This window comes from Rissa tridactyla, chromosome 3 (assembly GCF_028500815.1).
Source record: "Rissa tridactyla isolate bRisTri1 chromosome 3, bRisTri1.patW.cur.20221130, whole genome shotgun sequence".
NCBI lineage: Eukaryota > Metazoa > Chordata > Aves > Charadriiformes > Laridae > Rissa > Rissa tridactyla.
Window position 1 is genome coordinate 65,279,889 of NC_071468.1, and position 8,556 is coordinate 65,288,444.

General features: G+C 45.9%; 1 protein-coding gene across 9 annotated transcripts in view; it reads right to left on the bottom strand.

Moving 5' to 3' along the window:
- EYA4 (EYA transcriptional coactivator and phosphatase 4) overlaps positions 1–4,881 on the bottom strand; it is a 154,719-nt gene extending 149,838 nt beyond the window's left edge. For 2 of the 9 annotated variants that reach the window (XM_054195172.1, XM_054195178.1), the window contains exon 1: positions 4,048–4,344. The gene's annotated coding sequence lies outside the window, so the exon portion shown is untranslated. Of the gene's footprint in view, positions 1–2,550; positions 2,856–4,047; positions 4,346–4,477 lie in introns of those variants that run through there. The other 7 variants (XM_054195176.1, XM_054195175.1, XM_054195177.1 and 4 more) reach the window with 5 other exon arrangements.
- Positions 4,882–8,556: the final 3,675 nt, after the last annotated feature.

Genomic DNA, 8,556 nt, shown 5'->3' on the forward strand with positions numbered 1-8,556 from the left:
CTGTAAAGCAACATCTAAAATGTCACCTAATACATACAAGTAAAGCAGAAAGTTTTTAATGTCTATTGTAAAGCCTGGGGCTTCAATAGATAAAACATTTACTGACTTTAAAAGTCCCTAAAAGATAATTTATTTTTAATAACCATTTTTATTTCATTTTAAAAAGAGTAGCAGTTTATGCCTTCAGTAGAACCATGCCCTGAAATCTCAGGGGTGATTAAAAGGGCTATGCCAAAGCTGAAAGGTTTCAAATATCAAACTATACTATTATGTCAGGGCCAGCAAGATCAATTAGCGCTCTTCAATGACAGAAAAGGTTAAGTTGGACACACATTTACACAATATTTAAATAAAAAAAAAAGAAAAACAGCACATATTAAGTTAATACCACATATTAAAAGCTTACTTGTAAACCTCTCAATCGATGACGAAATAGCAAAACTCTTCTTTCACTCGCACTACATAACTACTGCTTTTCTAACGCAAAATGGCAAGAAGATTATAGATACCTTAGACAGTAGAAATAACATTGGATTCTCAAGTACAAAGTAAAAACCAAAAACCAGAGTGTTTCTGCTGCCAGACCTGGTTTAGTGCCGAACTTTCAAAAAGCTTTAAAAATACTTGATAAACGTGACAGATGTCTGTTAGTCTGATACCCCCGTGTTTGCATTCTTCTTGCAAATCCTGACAACACTAAAAATGAATGATAATGAGTAAGTCACCCTATTCCCACGTTCAACTGAAAGACAAACAGAAAACTACCATACGACAAAAACTACAAATTAAGAATGCTACTCTCTAAATTAACTCATCATAAATCCGGAAAAAAGCAAGTGTACACCTTCTGCAATTAAAAGCCATACAGAAACGCATACCAGGAAGCGAGAGAACTTATGTTTCAGTTCTTAGTATCAGAAGAATACTCACTGGAAGTACAGGTATGCTAGAAGCTAATTTGATACCTCTTAATATAAGCATTGCCGCAGTAAACATAGCTTGAACAAAGTAGCAGGTCATGATATCAAATAAAGTCAGTAGAAAATCACAATAAAAGTGCAGGAGATGAAGAAAACTTAAGGAAAAAACACACTGTGTTGAAATCGGTGATTTATATTGGAATTGCATTATTTTGAGTAAAAGTAAAGCAAGATTACTTCTGTTCAATGATGTATTTCAAAACGTCTTTTTTTTTTTTTTTTAAAGCCCACTTCTCTATTTATTTCTTCAAGGAGTGATTTGAAATATTTACTACCAGACAGTACCTAATTTTAGGTTTTAAGTGCTTTAACAGCTCTATGAAATATGATCAGCAGCTGCAATATAGAAGTATGCTGAATAAACTCTCCTTATAAAAAGGGAGACCTGTTTTACCCTGAGTTCATAAAATCCCTACTTTCAAGAAAGAAAAAGATAACACAGAAAAAAATTAGTAGTTGAGTCCTAAAGCACTTGACAGAAATTCCAGGAATTTCTTTCTTCTTTATGAATTAACTTTCATATTTAATAGAGGAAAAAAAAGCAGTTTGAATTTTAACACTGGAAGATTGCATTGAACATCGTGTAATACCACCAGGTCATCAAGGAAACAGACAGGTACCTTTCCCATACCAAATGCCAGTGTTTAACACTGATTAATTCTAGGACTGAAAGGTAAAAGTTGCATAAAGTTTAAGGAGTCGCTCTCAAAGCTTGCATCAGAGGCTAAAAATATGCAAGAGGATACTATCTATAGCCGTATTTCTAGTTGCCTTGTTTGAAACATTTTAACTGGGAACTGCAGTTAACTGGGAACCCACCAGTTTCCTACTCATTAAATTCTTTGTTTAGAATTTATCTATCCCATTGGCATTATCTATACAGCAGAATAAATTTCTTTTGCAAAGTGTTGTGAAGCCATTAATAAATATAAATCCGGCAAGAGTAACCCTCAACTGAATTTATTAGCAGCACAACCATATACGCACATAATTTATGACTGCGTATGAATTATGTGAACAAAGATGCATAAAAGATTAGTCAACATACTCCTCTTTCATTTTTATTACATTTGATTCATTTTGATTACATTTGGTAACATAAATGTAAGAGTTTTCAAAACAAAGCAAGAAGAGCCGTTTCGGACGTAGCCCAGCTAACGTTAGATGTCAGATATAGAGAAAGAATCACGGGGAAGAGAGAGAAACGTCAATCTGTATTTCCACTTTACTCACAGTATGATACACGTTGTAGGTATGCAAACATTTGTTGTTCTGCAGCATTTTCAGAATTACTAGGAAAAAAAGTCAAACCCAGGAAACTGCTCTTTTGAGGGTTAAGGAAATGAAACAATGATATAAGCTGAGCTTTAACGTAAAGTACACTCTTCAAATAACAAATAAACACTGAGGTCAGACCAAAAAAATATTTACTATGCAGAAAAGATGCTTGCTTTGTATACTTCACTCTAAATCTACACTGTTGATTAGTTTAGCTTAGACACACTTTGTAGTCTCAGCAAGTGGAGCGCCTAAAACAAAATTCAGAAAACCGAAAATACTGGTTTCTTACTGTTCTAGCATGACTTCACGCTTAAACTCGAATCGGCCAAGGCTCTCCCTCGTCTGGTACAGCGTGCCTCCCAGGAGTTTTCCAAATACCAGCTATTTCACATCGCCACTCGCCAGATAAACGTATACCTCCGTCTGCTCCGCTTTAAATCCTGCCCGCGGGATAACGGGGAGGCAGCACCGTACCTACTTGGCTCTCAGCGGCAGTTTCATAAATGTAAATGAAACTTTAGATGCCAATTACTGATTGGCAGCGGCTGGGCCGTGGGATCCCGCTCTGGCTTCTCGGTGGGAAGCGCGGCGGGGCCGCTCCCCCGCGGGTGGGTGCCGGGCGGCGGACCCGGGGCACCCCCACAACCCAACCCCCCCCCCCCCACCCCCCGCCGCCCGGGCAGGGCGCGGAGCCCCCGCGGCTCGGGGAGAACGGCCGCCCGGAGCCCTGTGAAACCCAGCCGGCGTTTTTCCGCGGGTATCTGATTTTGGAAGTGTCTGTAATGACAGCCGGAGAGGCAAATTAATGGCCAACAGCCCACTGGGTTTGAACACGGAGAATCCTGTTACCTCCTCACGGATCAAGTACACACACACATACAGAGGCTTCCCCACGTGGAAACGCTTTCAAACCAAAACACAGGACCCCGCATCGCCGGCGGAAAGGGCGGCGGGACCCCCGCGCCGGGGCTGTCCTGCGCCTCCGTCCCCCGGCGCAGCGGGGACCCGCGGCGGGGGCGAGGTGGGACAACCCGAAAACGCACCCGTTTTGTCTTTAAACCACAAGAAAAACAAGCCGGGGCGGGGGAGGGGAAGGGCAGGAGGGATCCCTCAGGGAGAGGAAACAGCGAGGAACAAAAACAACGGGCAGCTCTGCCCCGGCTCCCCTCGGACACCGGGGAAGGCGGCTGCCGGCCGGGAAGCAGCCTGCCCCATCCTCCGGTACCCCGAAGGCCGCACGCCGGCGGCGCCCCGCCCGGAGGAGGGAAGGCAGCGAAGACCCCCGAGCGCTGCCGGGGCAGAGCGGGGCCCGGGGGTGGCCGGCGGAACCGACCTCCGCCGCCGCCTGTGCCTGCGGGTGCCGGCCGAGCTGCCTCATGACCCCCCACCCCGCGCTGCCCAAACCCCAGCCTTGCCGGCAGAAACGGGTGTTTCGGGAAGGTGCTCGCTACCGTCCCCGCCTGTTTTAATGCCGCTCTGGCCGGAGGGGCTCCCCGCCGCCACAAAACTTCTTTCCTCCCAAGCCTCCGGTGGAGCCGCCGCCGGCCCCGGCTCCAGCCCCGGCCCTCCCAGGCGCGGCAGGGCGACCCGGCGGCCGGCTAAGCCCTCCCTCCCTCCCGCCCGGCCTTGCCTCCCGCCTCGCCCCGGTGGGCCGGCATCCCCCCGGCTGCTGGCGGGGCGCAGCCCGGACCCCCATTCCCGCTGCTACGGAGGTGGGCGGGAGGCGCAAGCGGGGAACAATGCGATAGCAGCCGGCACGGCTTGCGCCTCTCTCGGAGCTTCTTACCCCAGCAGCCACGGTAACCACTAGTCGAAGGGGGGTGAGGGCACAACAGCGGGGACTGTCACCTGGAGAGAGGCAGAAAGTTCGCCTGGGAGGGCAAAAAGTCACCCCGTCCGCACCGGAGACCAGTCTGTGGGGTTTTTTGCAACTAAACTCGCGTGGGGCCGGGGGCGAAATCTCGTCTCTGCCCCGCGATGCACTGCTCCGCCGCTCCTTCCCATCACGTTTGTTTTACAGCAACTTTTTGTTGTTGTTATCGCACCAACACGAAAACAATGCTAAATAAGCCCTAAACACAAGCACACACATACACATACACACACACCCCCATCTCCGCGGACACATGCACATGCGACAGGGAGCCGGTTTCCTCCACCTCTGAGCAGAAGGGGTGGGAGGGAGACGCGGGGACGGGGAAGTCAGAGACACTCACCTTCTCGCTGCCGGGATATGCCGCTACCTTTATTTTAGGGCTGCTCCTTATTTATTTATTCTCGTCCCTTCTCCGAGCCGAGGTTCCCCTTTTGCACTGTTCCTCTGGCAAAAACAGGACATCCCCTCTACAAGTCGTCCCCCCCCCCCGCCCTTTCTCTACACACAAATAAAGCGCAACTCGGAGCAAAACGGGAGGGGAGACTTGGCGGGGGGGGGGTAGATGGAGGAGGAGGAGGCTGGTACGGGAGAAGCCAAACACTCCTCGCACTTCAGCGAGTGCAACTAGTTGCCTCTCCCGCACAGGCACGGAGAAAGTTTCCCTAGCAAGGGACGGGACTTTGCTAAGGAAAGGTAACCCCCTCCCTCCCAAAAAGGTCGTGCTGGGAGCGGGGAGGTGAGGGGCGAGGAGCGCAGGAGGCGGCGCAGCCCCGGGGCTCCGCTTTGCACTTGTCCGCCGGGGCTGCGCCCTGTGCCGGCCCCTGATCGGTGCGGGAACCGGGCTGTCCCCCGCCGCCCCCCGGGCCGCCCCGCTCGGCACGCCTGCGCTGCCGCCCCCCCGGCCCCCCATCACCCCGCGGACCCAAAGTGTCCCTGCCCGAGGCCGGGACCCCTCACCTTCCCTGCTCCCTGGCATCCACAGCCGGTAGCGGTGGGGGCAAAGCAGGAGAGGGCCCTGAAGAGCATGAGTCGCAAGTCAGCCTGTGTTGACTAATGGCTGATCCACTCGAGTACAGGTACCAAAGTCCACGCTTCACTTTTTACTTGTCTTTCTTCTACTATAAACCAACGCTGTAAAGTAATCCTGACATTTTGGGAAGATTGGGAGTATATGAATGATCAAGTACGCTCAAGCACTACATGACAGGACCTGTTGCTGTACCCTTTTATAAGTTGCATTTGTCTCCTTCCTCTCAGGCTCGTCAGTGTGGATGGAGACAAAGTCCTTTCCTGCTTGGAAACTGAATGCTCTTTTCTGCTGGAAATTCAGCTTCTGCCTTTGGTCCTCTTTGCTCTACCCAGTGCAGGGAAGCAGAAGAAAATCCCTAATGGCCTAGTGACATTTCACACTCTTGTCCTTCACCTTGTGTTGCCTCTTGAGTATTATTTCACTGGGTTAGTGACTCTTGTTCAACCAGCTGCATCACCCTCCTTCTGTCAAGTAACTTCACTCTCCAAAGACTGTAAGTCAAAAATTCAAAAGAGGAGGCAAAAGCTGGGCCATATAGCTGGAAGAGAGATGTGAGAGAAAAGTCTTGGTTTTCTGAAGTACTGAATGTCAGAAGCTTTTGAGGTCAGCAAGTCACATGAAATGCTTTCCTACCTGCCTTCTATTTGCTTACTTTGCCATCCGGTGATACTATTTAAAGTATACCTTTACTCAAACTCTCTGCCTTGGAATTTCATAATTTGCATTCAACAAATTGTGCTAACATGGTCATCTTTCTCCTAAATAATTTCAGACTTAAGATGACTAAATCTTCATGAAAACAAGTCTATAAAAACCCTGTATTTGCTGTCTTGGGAGAGTCGCCACTCAGAAAGAGAACAGACTTGGAAAACTCTTTTGACCTACACAAATACAGCTAGAAAAACATTTAAACTAAAAAAGCCCCCAAAAGCCAGCCTTCAAGTTGACATAGTGTAGGACTAGCCAGAAATATGAAGTGAATTTTGAAACAGAGTTTAGAGAGTAACTGACAGGGGGGAAGAAACTCAGATTTGCAGGAAATAATTGCGATTGACAACCCTGCGGCAGAGTAACAGTCGAGACTAACGCCAGGACCCATCTTGCTAACAGGCTCCTTCTGTAGGAACACGTGCTAACAACTCCTTCCTTTCGAGAGGACTTTTGTGAACGGCAGCGGTCTAAGGTGAGGTACTTGAAACAATAATGAAGGTTTTCTGAAGTCTGTTTTCCTTCCACTTTACTTTAGCAAAGCAAATTCCTGTTACAGGGAACAGTCCCTTAGTAACATGGGTTGTTTTAATAGACATATCACTTGAAAGCAAGCTTTTAACCATCTGTTGCACCCTCTCTTAAAATGTAAGATACAGCTGACTTGAAAAGAGTACGCATGATCTTTGTTTGAGGTTACAGGTTTCAAATTGAGGAGAGATGGGAGAATCACACTCTGTTACATGATGCGGACCCAAGGCAAGTCTCCCATTAAAGGGTCTGGCCTTGCTGTCATTGAACCACGTTACTATTTTGCGCTCAGTTTCGGTGAGAGTGATCAGGGTCGTGCACAAAACTAACGAGCATTTGGCCTGGGTCCCATGTACCAAAGGAAGTCCTACAGAAACTGATCTCATAACCAAACACTAATTTTTCACAGTGTTTTATTGTACATATGGCTTTCACAGGTAGGAATTAAATGGCTGTTTTGGTTAAACCGGTGCCTTTGGGCTGAAGTAAATTTCAATGAGCTCAGTGGAAGTGATTTCAGAAGATGGCAAATCCAAAAATCTAGTACAATATACAGAGTCATATAAATGACTCTGTGTGACCATATAGAGCCCTGCATTGAGAAGGTCATGCTAGAAATAGTCCTAACAGAGCCCAAGGAAGGGCTGTAGGATCCACTTTTACACAAGAATAGAAGAATAATACCTTATCCATTTAAAGCAACAGGGGAATGTAAGTAGGCAGGATGTAATTATCTAGATTGGTATTTGGCCAGGCACTCCTACACTTGCAAAAACTACCATAGGGTGTTTAATGACCGCAAGTGCTCGGTATCCTTGGTTTTACCTCTTATATAAAGGCAGCACTTGTGATCATATACTTTATGCTGGTTCAATACTGAGTCAGCAGAAGAATGTTGCCCTGCACAAATACCAGTTCATACAGTAACTTGGAATTTCCTTGGAGGTCTTCCATGCAAATAAGATAGACCCAACCCTACTTACCTTGTGAAATCTAATGAAATTACAGCCATAAGTAGTATGGTTCCAGATAATGGTGGTTGTGTATGTTACTACAAACAATATGGGCTTTAGATTCTTTATAAATCATTTTGAAAATAAGCCAATGTACTTTTACATTGCATCTCAATGACAATAAGATTGTGTTGTTGTATAAGCAAAGGGATTATACTTAGTTATTCTGAGAAAATCTAATGCCTCTATTTTGGCAACGTATCATTATTATGATTTATTGAAGTGCTTGCCATATACCGCATCCAGTTTAGGTACTTGTTGTAAATTTTGTTTTACAAAAGCAGGGCTTTCAAATCTGGTTTCTTATTTTCAAGTTCAAGTATGAAATCCCAAAGTGTGTTAATTAGGCAAAGTTTGTTGATCTGTAAACTTAAGGTTATTGTTGGTGCTTCATGGCTTTATAGTCATAAAAAGAAAGAATGAATGAGGGTTCTTTTGCCCTGGTTATCAGATTTCAGGTTTAAAAAGAAGGTGACCCACCCTTTTCAGTAATTCGACATGCAGAGTTCAGCTGTGGGTTCAGAAGCAGGTTACAACTGGCGAGTCATTGTGAACGTGAAGTGCCAACTGTGCCTTTAACTATCTTATATAACCTATTTTTCGGTTTCAGTTTTCAAGTATGCCATCGTTTCATTTATTATTTTTTTTTTAATCCAAACAAATCTGACCTCAATCATAAGGTTCCGTGGCTCCAAATAGCTGAGCTTTTCTAATATTTTATTTTGAGTGCCTACGTTCAATACTTCATCGCATAGATATGTGCTGCGGGCAGTGCCAAATGCGGTGCCAGGGGTGTCCTCTATTATCGTCAGTGCTCACCAGGAGAGGGCTCTGTTCTGCATCCCATACACAGGCAAAAGTCCCACTGAAATTAGTTTTGCCTTTAAAGCTTGCTTGAAACAAAGCTGGCTAAGTGCAAAGGAAAACCTGTGTTTTTCAGCTGGCTGTGCAGGCAGAAATCAAGCAGGTGTGCTTGATAATTTTAATTTGCATCCTACAATTATACCAGGATCTTTTTTTCCTTCCTCGGAGAGACCCACTCTGCTTTCAGCAAGATAACCATTTCTCCATGTTTCATGGATGTTTCATGAAATTTCATTTAAGTAATATATGGAGCCTACTAGAGAAAATGCTGGG